This window comes from Triticum urartu, chromosome 6, assembly GCF_003073215.2.
Source record: "Triticum urartu cultivar G1812 chromosome 6, Tu2.1, whole genome shotgun sequence".
In the NCBI taxonomy this organism is placed as follows: domain Eukaryota; kingdom Viridiplantae; phylum Streptophyta; class Magnoliopsida; order Poales; family Poaceae; genus Triticum; species Triticum urartu.
The window spans coordinates 399,834,193-399,845,517 of NC_053027.1; positions in this window are offsets into that span (position 1 = coordinate 399,834,193).

The window sequence follows — 11,325 nt, forward strand, 5'->3', positions numbered from 1 at the left end:
GTTAGGTTTACCTTAATAGTTTTGTTGTAGTTGTGGATGCTTGCAATAGAGGTTAATCATAAGTGGGATGCTTGTTCGAGTAAGAACAGCACCCAAGCACCGGTCCACCCACATGTCAAATTATCAAAGTACCGAACGCGAATCATATGAACGTGATGAAAACTATCTTGACGATATTCCCATGTGTCCTCGGGAGGGCTTTTTCTTATATAAGAGTTTGTCCAGACTTGTCCTTTGCTACAAAAAGGATTGGGCCACCTTGCTGCACTTTATTTACTTTTGTTACTTGTTGCTCATTACAAATTATCTTATCACAAAACCATTTGTTACCACTTATTTCAGTACTTGCAGAGAATACCTTGCTGAAAACCGCTTATCATTTCCTTATGCTCCTCGTTGGGTTCGACACTCTTACTTATCGAAAGGACTACGATAGATCCCCTATACTTGTGGGTCATCAACGGTCCAAGAATTAAACATTATATCTCAGGTAATCCTATAAATGTTGAAACCAATGTTATTGAAACCGTAACCCCGAGGAATACATAAGGGACACTTTCCGGAACGTTTCAGACTCCGAAAAGGAATAGGTATGTGGTACGGTAAGTAATCCGATTCCAAAACAGTTCTAATGGAAATTTTCTTCCGTTTTGGAATATTTAGAAAAATAGAAAAATATGAAGCAGTCCTGGAAGGACACGAGGGCTCCACGAGGGTGGAGGGCCCTCCACCCCCTTCCCCCCTGGGCGCGCCCCCTTCCTCGTGGGCACCTCGTGTGCTCTCCGGACTCCGTTTTCTTACACGACACGTATTTTGGTCGGTAAAAAATCATTATATAATCTCCCGAAGGTTTTGACCACCGTATCACACAAATATCTCCTGTCTTTGTTTTGAGCTGTCCTGCTGCAGATTTGAGCAACATGTCGTCCCAGGATTCGGAAGGAGAGAGCTATGTGGCTGACTACCTTGCGGATCCTAAAGTCTACGGGGATGTGGAGTATTGTGGTTGGACTATGGAAGAAGAAGAGGACTATGAACCTAAGGGAAAGGAGGAAACGAGCTCAGATGAAGATGAAGTCCCACTACCTCAACCTGGGGACATGCATCCCTGATAGAGTAAAGAAACCTAAGATCGAGTTTATCCCTTTTCGCATCTTGCAGGAAAACAAGCAGGAACTATGTAAAAAGATACTGAGCCTGGAGTAGGAGATCGAGGACCTAAGGGACCAAAATTCTATACTCAAGCGCAAATTAAGGAAGAAGCCTACGCCATCAACAAAACCATCACCTTCTTCACCAACAAAGAAGAACTGAGTATCTGGTATGGGCACTCCCCTTGGCAACCGCCAAGCTTCGGGGAGTGCCCCGGTATTGTATCACCATCACTTTTATCTTTACCGTTTTTCTTAGTTTGATCTTTTTGATAATATTTTGATCTAGTAGAATAAAAGTTCTTAGTATGATCTAGTTGTGAGTTTTGCTTTATGATCCTTCTATATAATCGAGTCCGTGAGCTATATAAAATAAAGATTAGTGTTGAGTCAAGGGCTTGATTATTTTGCCATGATCTTGAGTGAATAAAAGAAAAGAGAAAAAGAATAAAAAGAAATAAAAGAGATCATATGGATCTTATGGAGAGTAATGAGCTCACATAGAAAGAGTATGATGAATAAAAGTTGTTGAGAGTTGACAAACATAGTTTTGGCCATTGTTGCAATTAATAAGAAGTAATAAAGAAAGAGAGGTCTTCACATATAAATATACTATCTTGGACATCTTTTATGATTGTGAGCACTCATTGAAGTATGACATGCTAAAGAGTTGACGTTGGACAAGGAAGACAACGTAATGGATTATGTTTTCTTACATCTGAGATAAATTATATTGTCATGGATTATCCAACATGGTTGAGCTTGCCTTTCCCCCTCATGCTAGCCAAATTCTTTGCACCAACTAGAGATACTACTTGTGCTTCCAAACACCCTTAAACCAGTTTTGCCATGAGAGTCCACCATATCTGCCTATGGATTGAGTAAGATCCTTCAAGTAAGTTGTCATCGGTGCAAGTAATAAAAATTTCTCTCTAAATATGTATGATTTATTGGTGTGGAGGAAATAAGTTTTATACGATCATGTGATATGGAAAAATAAAAGCGACAAACTGCATAATAAAGGTCCGTATCACAAATGGCAATATAAAGTGACGTTCTTTCGCATTAAGATTTTGTGCATCCAACCATAAAAGCGCATGAAAACCTCTGCTTCCCTCTATGAAGGGCCTATCTTTTACCTTTATCTCCTACCTTACATAAGATTCATGGTGATCTTCACCTTTCCTTTTTATATTTTATCTTTTGGCAAGCACAACATGTTGGAAGGATCCTAGTATATATGGCTAATTGGATGTGAGTTTTCATGAACTATTATTGTTGACATTACCCTTGAAGTAAAACGTTGGGAGGCAAAACTATAAGCCCCTATCTTTCTCTGTGTCTGATTAAAACTCCATACCCATAAGTATTGCGTGAGTGTTAGCAATTGTGAAAGACTATATGATAGTTGAGTATGTGGACTTACTGAAAAGCTCTTATATTTACTCTTTCCTATGTTATGATAAATTGCAATTACTCCAATGACTGAGATTATAGTTTGTTAGTTTTCAATGAAGTTTATGATTCATACTTGAAATTGTGATTGAATTATTACTCTAGCATAAGAAATCATATGACAAGAATTATTTAAGTTGTTGTTCTAAGAATGATCATGATGCCCTCATGTCCGTATTTTATTTTTATCGACACCTCTATCTCTAAACATGTGGACATATTTTTCAATTTCGGCTTTCGCTTGAGGACAAGCGAGGTCTAAGCTTGGGGGAGTTGATACGTCCATTTTGCATCATGCTTTTATATCGATATTTATTGCATTATGGGCTGTTATTACACATTATGTCACAATACTTATGCCTATTCTCTCTTATTTTACAAGGTTTACATAAAGAGGGAGAATGCCGACAGCTGGGATTCTGGACAGGAATATGAGCAAATATTAGAGACCTATTCTGCACAGCTCCAAAAGTCCTGAAACTTCACGGAAGACGTTTTCAGAATATACAAAAAATATTGAGCGCAAGAAGTTCACCAGGGGGCCACACCCTGCCCACGAGGGTGGGGGGCGCACCCTACCCCCCTGGGCGCGCCCCTACCTCATGGGCCCCCTGGTGGCCCTCCGATGGCCATCTTCTGCTATATGGAGTCTTTCGATGAGAAAAAAAATCATAAGCCATCTTCCCTGACGAGACTCCGCCGCCACGAGGCGGAACCAATCTAGGGCTCTGGCAGACCTGTTCTGCCAGGGAAACTCCCTCCGGGAGGGGGAAATCATCGCCATCATCATCACCAACGCTCCTCTCATCGAGAGAGGGCAATCTCCATCAACATCTTCACCAGCACCATCTCCTCTCAAAACCCTAGTTCATCTCTTGTATCCAATTCTTGTCTCCAAGCCTGGGATTGGTACCTGTGGGTTGCTAGTAGTGTTAATTACTCCTTGTAGTTGATGCTAGTTGGTTTATTTGGTGTATGTTCAGATCCTATATGCATATTAATACCTCTCTGATTATGAACATGAATATGCTTTGTGAGTAGTTACGTATGTTCCTGAGGACATGGGAGAAGTCTTGCTATTTGTAGTCATGTGAATTCGGTATTCGTTTGATATTTTGATGAGATGTATGTTGTCTCTCCTCTAGTGGTGTTATGTGAACGTCGACTACATGACACTTCATCATTATTCGGGCCTAGAGGAAGGCATTGGGAAGTAATAAGTAGATGATGTGTTGCTAGAGTAACAAAAGCTTAAACCCTAGTTTATGCGTTGCTTCGTAAGGGGCTGATTTGGATCCATATGTTTCAAGCTATGGTTAGGTTTACCCTAATACTTTTGTTATAGTTGCGAATGCTTGCAATAGAGGTTAATCATAAGTGGGATGCTTGTACAAGTAAGGACAGTACCCAAGCACCGGTCCACCCATATACCAAATTATCAAAGTACCGAACGCGAATCATATGAACGTGATGAAAACTAGCTTGACGATATTCCCATGTGTCCTCGGGAGCGCTTTACATCATATAGGAGACTGTCCAGGCTTGTCCTTTGCTACAAAAAGGATTGGGCCACCTTGCTGCACTTTATTTACTTTTGTTACTTGTTGCTCATTACAAATTATCCTATCACAAAACTATCTGTTACCTATTATTTCAGTGCTTGCAGAGAATACCTTGCTGAAAACCGCTTATCATTTCCTTCTGCTCCTCGTTGGGTTCGACACTCTTACTTATCGAAAGGACTACGATAGATCCCCTATACTTGTGGGTCATCAATTCACTGGTGACTCGCCCGATCTTGGCGACTCATTAGTAACCCGGTGGGCGGGTCAGACGGACGACAAGGCCCAAGGCCCAGTAGGCTGGTTCGTATGATGGTGGGCTTGTTTAAGAGGAAAGGCATAAGGAATATTCTCCTACAAAGGAAGCAAGACTAGGACTCCACTTGTAATAGAGTAATCCTAATCCTACTAGGACTAGTCATGTAACCTGCCCCTTCAACATATATAAGGAGGGGCAAGGCACCCCAAGAGGGATAAGAAAACAATCTCTAGGGCTAGATACAACGTGGGAGCCGGCTTATGCGGCGACTCTCCCATTGAGCATAATGAGATCTAGCCACAAACAACATGTATGGCTATTATCGGATGATGTTTCCCCGGGCCCGATGCTGTATAAATGCTTGTCTTGGGTTGCGTCTCTCGATTCCGCTAAACCCCTCTCAAACTACTACAAAGATGCGTTGGCCTCACGACTAAGTCCTCACATTAGGACATCTGCCGTGACAATTCTATGACAGTTGGCGCCCACCATGGAGCCTGCGCACGGTGGTGTTGAGTTCTTGAAGGGATCTTTCCCAAGGATCGAGAAGTTTGCAGTTTTCCGGATGAAGAAAGCTGGTTCAGAAGGATTTGTATCAGCTTCAAGTTCATCAGTCCAGGTGTAAGATATGGGATTTAAGATTTAAAAGAAATTAGGGTTACAATTTTTTCATTGCCGTGAGTCACTGACACAAGTCACCGAGATCATCGTTTTTCCGCTACAGCCAGTTTCGTCACCACATCGAATCTGATCTACAAGTCGCTAGAATCAGTATGGTTTGGGTCTTCGTTTTGATCATTGGGTCCGATGGCAATACCAACTGCACAAATTGCTACTCCCTCCTTCCATCTATATAGGGCCTAATGCATTTTTCGAGGCTAACTCTGACCAAATATTAGAGCAATAATATATGACATGCAACTTACACAAAGCACATCATCAAATTCGTATGTGAAATGAGTTTTCAATGATATAATTTTCACATTATACATGTTATGTAGTATTAATTTTATCAATAGTCAAAGGCGGTCTTGAAAAACGCATTAAGCCCTATATAGATGAAAGGAGGGAGTATAAGGCACGAAGACAAGTCAGAATCAAGCTATCTAATCAGCCCAGAGACCAGATATTATTTTATAAAGTAATGGCGGTTTACTCCACGGCAGATATGAAAGTTCCAAGTCCCGAGGTAGTCAACAATAGCTGCTCCTGTTTACTCTGTGACTTGTGGACTCAAGTCAGATCCAAGGAGTCATCGCGTACTACTTCAACTAATAGTCGGTCATGTGACTAGGTGAAAATAAAATCAAGTCCCGAGGAAGTAGTGTTAAGAAGGAAAAGAAACAATCATCTGCTCGTCGGATCATGACTCAAAGAAAACAAATTGGCCAGAGCAGCCACGACCCGGATACGGAGATGGACTTGGACTCCTCTGTCGCTGCTTGTGTGACTCCGCTGCCGGGTCTCCACGAGCCGCCTCCGTCGCCAGACGGCTGTTAATGGTTGTGAGCCGCCTCGCCGTGTTCTGCTTCCTCTGCCTCAGTGACGGGATCACGTTGAGCCCCCACTTCAACCGTAGCGCCAGGCCTCTGTGTTAAGCCGCCCTCGCCGGAGCAGCTCTTGCCTCGGTCGAGCATGGCTGCGGCGTGGAGCCGCCGGGTCCCCGTGTTCCGCGGTTCTCCTTCGTCAAGCCAATCTTCGAGCGTTTTACTGCTGACATCACCAAGTCTACCAATGTTTGAATCGAGGAAAGTACTCAGCACCTGCACGGATTAGATGGAGAAAATAAACCGCTCGCAGCCGAGCCGCTACGGCGCTCGTCCCGCTGTTCTGCCAAGCCGCCGGATTCCGCTTCTGCCACGGATCCAACCCGCCGGTTTCCGCCTTCGCCTTGGTTGTCGAGAGCCGCCTCTGAGTAGGCGCCCGCGGCTTTGAGCTGCCGTGACTTGCCCGCCTCTGAGCCGCAGCATCTGCCATGGCCGAGTCGCCACTGAGTCTCCGCCCTCGACGAAGCTGACTCGCTGCCAAACCTCATCCCCGAGCCGCCGGCCTCATGTTGTTGTTGTTGTTGCGCTCGTGCTGAACCCCCTGCCTGAGATGGCCGCAAGTGTGAAATAATACATGAAGAATTGGTGGATGGGCTCTACAAATGTTTGGATCTTCGACCTCGTGCCTCGAGCTGACCTTGAGCCTCCTCACGGATTCACTTGATGCTGCTCATTCTATTCTCAGTTTGGCTATTACGAGGACATGCTGCTGATACGTCCAATTAGTCCACGTGCTCAAATTTAGTTCAAAAACTGACCCAAAAGGCTCCTGCGGTGGTGAGGGATAACAGCGGCCTCGTTGTCTGGTATGCATTCATACGAAGGCATGTGCGTTGAACCGTCAGGGCCATATTGAGTCGTCAGTCTATCTGAGCCACCGGAGCTGCATTAAGCCGCTGCCGCACAGGGCCGTATTGATGAGCCGCCCTTGCTGCCTGCTGAAGCTGCCACCACCTTGTGCTGAGCCGCCCAGATCAATCTCGTTCTGGGCTGCCATGTTTCCACTTGCGATGGTTAAAGCCCTTTTGGTAAGGACAGAGGAGAGTGGCTAAATCGCCATTGCAAGTATTAGAAGTTGTTACGGAATAGATCATCTATTATTTGGACGAATCAGGTGATATCCGTCCAGTCTGTTTTATTATCACATATTATTTTTCAAAGAACAGTTTATTTCTTCTTTAATATGCAATATTGTTTATGCAGGACAATTGATCATTGCAAAACAGATGATCGTGTCATGGATATATAGCTCGCGTCATCATTATCATACGCTAACATCTGACCGTGCCATGATGCTCGACGAATATATGGGCAAACCGCCGTTTTTACGGCCCAATTTACATCAATATGATGTGGTTGATTCGCCCGTCCGCGCGGCTCACCGCATTTGCGATTGATTTGCCCGTCCGCACCGTCTTACAACGTCATGACCGGTTCATCTATCTGCTCCCGTGGCCGACTCAGCCGTGATTAATTTCAGCTTCACCAAGGTGATCATCAGCTCCACGGTGGATAATTACTGGCTTGACGTATCAGGTGAAATCCATCCAGTATATTTTTATATTATATATCGCTTTTCTTTAAAAGAGCAATTACTCTGGCTTGCAAGTTCTCCAATACAGGACAAGTTATATCACTGAGCTGTTGACTGATTCATACCGGTTTATATCACGGTCAAATATGGAGAATCTCAAGACAACTCCTCGAGTCGCCTTGAGACTCAGAGGCTACTATGACATGACTCAGTAAATGATCGCCAATTTAAAGCAGATTCAAGAACTCTGGATCATTGGAGGGAAAAATAATCCGGCCCCGGAGGCAACTGCCTTATTGGCGAAAATTTAAAGGCCGTCAGAAAATTTCCGGCTCAAAATGATGCTTCGGTTTATAATTCGGCTCAAGGTAAACCTGTCTCCCAGAAAGCTTTGAAGCTCTAAATATCCGGTTTGAAATTCTGGTTTAAAAAGAATTCATCTCTCGCAAGTTCGAGTTTTCAGAAAAAAATTACAGGGACCAAAGAGAGTTTGTTGCATAGCACAACTCAAACATAGGCACCCCACGAGCACAGCTTAGAAATATATCACTTGGGGGCTTCCGGATTATTGAGCTAAGCTATGATTACCCTTTGATCCGGCTCATAGCCACATTTACAGGTCATTTGGGGGCTTCCTATTCAAACATTGGTCGTATTCGAACCAAAGAGAACATAGCTGTCGGTACCCTCTTGATCGGCGCAATGCCAAACTCACTAGGGGGCTTCTTGATCGTATTCGAATCATAGCTTAACCCCTTTTGGGTCCGACTTGGATCGTATTCGAATCAGGGTCGTTAAAAACCTCTCAAGGTCATTTGGGGGCTTCCTGTTCAAACATAGGTCGTATTCGAACCAAAGAGAACATAGCTGTCGGTACCCTCTTGATCGACGCAACGCCAAAGCCACTGGGGGCTACATGACCGTATTCGAATCCTAGCTTAACCCCTTTGGTCCGGTTTACTGGTCGTATTCGAATCAGAAGCCTCAAATTCTTCTTTCTATTTTGCTTAAGTTTTTTGAAAACAGTCTTTTGGGTTTGTCTTGAGACTTTTTGTTCATATCTGAAGCATATATGTGGTTTCGATTAACCCGACTTGACTTTGGATGATAAGTCGCCATATATGACAATCATAAACATTTGGAAGTTTTGGCTTCTAAGGATTGGGTTATCACCCTTACTGCACAGGTGTCCTAAACCGGCAGTACAATTCAATATCACAGGAACCGGTTTTCCAAACCGGATTATATTATTCAAATCTTTAATAGCCAACATGGCTGGATTTTTATTATGGTTATCAATAACCAATATTATGATTGAGGTTTTCAAAGTCGCTTCAGCGCAATGGATATTATTTTATCAATGGGTATGATTTATTCTACAAAGGAATAGTCCCGAGTCGCTGCAGGCTTACGACCCGGCACTTGGGGGCTACATTATTCAAGTTGAGATTACATCAAATATGCAAGTCTCATGTCGCTACAAGCATGCACCATGACACTTGGGGGCTAATGCAAAGTCATTTTACTGGCCTTATTGAAGATCCAACTCATTACATCATAATGAGCCGGCCCTTTGGGGCTACCAATTGCTCTTGTCAACAATTCAAGGGACACAAGTCTTATTCCATTATATTGAAGGGTCCACTGCTCAGTTGGTAAAGCACAAAGCTCTTAACCTTGTGGACGTGGGTTCAAGCCTCATGATGGGGGTTACATCATATGATGTTCTTTTGAAAGAAGTATATATAAAGTCCCAGCTCAATATTATCTTACTGAGCCGGCCCTTGGGGGGCTACACGTTGTTGTTCAAGTCTGCATGATCATATTTATAAAGTCCCTACTCATTATTGCATAATGACCCGGCCCTTGGGGGCTACATTGGTTGAAGTTTTTATGAGTATGAGGCAATTACAAGTCCCGGGTTGCTGCAAGCATGACAACCCGGCACTTGGGGGCTACATATATGGAGTATTCAATTTTTACTAGTGACCGAGATGAGCACCATGGATTTCTTCAAAGTGGCAGTAATTATATGGAAACAAGTCTCAAATCATCACTTTGTTCTGCTCAAGACTTGGGGGCTACAGGTAATATGGATATAAGGGAGAAAAATCTTCAAAGTCTCGGTTTTGAGTAAACCAGATTGACCCGGTGTCTGCAACAATTATGACCCGGTGTAAGCAACAATTATGACCCGGTGCCATCAATATTTACAAACTGACAGTTTTTGTAATGATAAACCGGCAAGTTCTACATCTTCAAGCCAGCTGAATATCAGATGAGTATTTCAAGACCAAAATTTTCTAAGACGGTGCTTTGGAAGCCAACTCAAGTGGATTATTTCTTACAATATTTCTCTACAAGAGACCAATGTCTACAAAATGACTCTGAAGCTGGCCTATTGACCCGGACTTTTCAAAAGAAGTATCTAGATTTTTTGCATTGACAAAGTTGAAACATATCTGCTAAAGAATATTTTCCATGAGATCATGGACATGTACATATCAACAAGGAAATGACAAGGACTTAACGATGATCAAGTGCCGGCTGAGAAGAACCTTCGACCCGGCCTATAATCTATCAAAGTTGGTCTTGATTTGCAGGATCCGTTTAACATGGATAAATCCAAATTAAACCGGGGCTAATGTCAGGGATATACCCCGTGGTGTAACTCGGCTGGATGTATGACCCGGCTGGATCTTGGTGATTCACTAGTGACCTGCCCGGAGCTTGGCGACTCCCGGGTAACCCGCTCGATCTTGGTGACTCATTAGTAACCCGGCGGGCGGGTCAGACGGACGACAAGGCCCGAGGTCCAGTAGGCCGGTTCGTATGATGGTGGGCCGGTTTAAGAGGAAAGGCATAAGGAATATTCTCCTACAAAGGAAGCAAGACTAGGACTCCACTTGTAATAGAGTAATCCTAATCCTACTAGGACTAGTCATGTAACCCGCCCGTTCAACATATATAAGGAGGGACAAGGCACCCCAAGAAGGATAAGAAAACAATCTCTAGGGCTAGATACAACGGGGGAGCCGGCTTATGTGACGACTCTCTCATGAGCATAACGAGATCTAGCCACAAACAACATGTAGGGCTATTACTGGATGATGTTTCCCGGGGCCCGAAGCTGTCTAAATCCTTGTCTTGTGTTGCATTTCTCGATTCCGCTAAACCCCTCTCAAGCTACTACAAAGATGCGTTGGCCTCACGACTAAGTCCTCACACTAGGACATCTGCCGTGACAATTCCACGACAGATATGTTTCTTGATTATGGAGGTGACAAAAGGTTCGTTGTAAAGGGTTACATCGATGCAAGTTTTGACACTGATCCAGATGACTCGAAGTCCCAGTCTGGATACATATTGAAAGTGGGAGTAATTAGCTAAAGTAGCTCCGTGCAGAGCATTGTAGACATAGAAGTTTGCAAGGTACATACGGATCTGAATTTGGCAGACCCGTTGACTAAACTTCTCTCACAAGCAAAACATGATCACACCTTAGTACTCTTTGGGTGTTAATCACATAGCGATGTGAACTAGATTATTGACTCTAGTAAACCCTTTGGGTGTTGGTCACATGACGATGTGAACTATGAGTGTTAATCACATGGTGATGTGAAGTATTGGTGTTAAATCACATGGCGATGTGAACTAGGTTATTGACTCTAGTGCAAGTGGGAGACTGAAGGAAATATGCCCTAGAGGCAATAATAAAGTTATTATTTATTTCCTTATATCATGATAAATGTTAATTATTCATGCTAGAATTGTATTAACCGGAAACATAATACATGTGTGAATACATAGACAAACA